Source organism: Euprymna scolopes, chromosome 27, assembly GCF_053919585.1.
Source record: "Euprymna scolopes isolate OS-2025 chromosome 27, ASM5391958v1, whole genome shotgun sequence".
NCBI classification, from domain to species: domain Eukaryota; kingdom Metazoa; phylum Mollusca; class Cephalopoda; order Sepiida; family Sepiolidae; genus Euprymna; species Euprymna scolopes.
In genome coordinates, this window is record NC_136508.1 from 19,942,903 (window position 1) to 19,943,386 (window position 484).

Below are 484 nucleotides of genomic sequence, written 5' to 3' on the forward strand. Positions count from 1 at the left end.
GCCAGAATGCACCAAGGTGGACCAGAAATGATCGAATATCGTATTGCATAATGACTGGGCTGATGCATACATGCATGATCGGAAAGTTTCACCCCTCTGTTGTAGACATTGACGGTGTGAGACTCTACGTAGGAAACCTCTTAAAACCATGAGCACACACTAACTCAATTTTCTATCGTATATATATGTGTGCGTATATATATATATATGCGTGCGCGTGCGCGTGTGTGTGTAAAATACATATAGGTAGAGAGTGAATAAAAGGGAAGTAAAACTATCGATATACGAATAGAATAATAGATTCATACATACATACTTACGTCTTAATAATAATAATAATAATAATAATAATAATAATAATAAATTCATACATACATACTTGAGTCTCTCGATTTTCCAACGACATCAGCATACGACGTGTTTTCAGCTCTCGTTTACTTTCCGGATCATATGGTCTTGACAATGACACGCGCATATCTGCCGC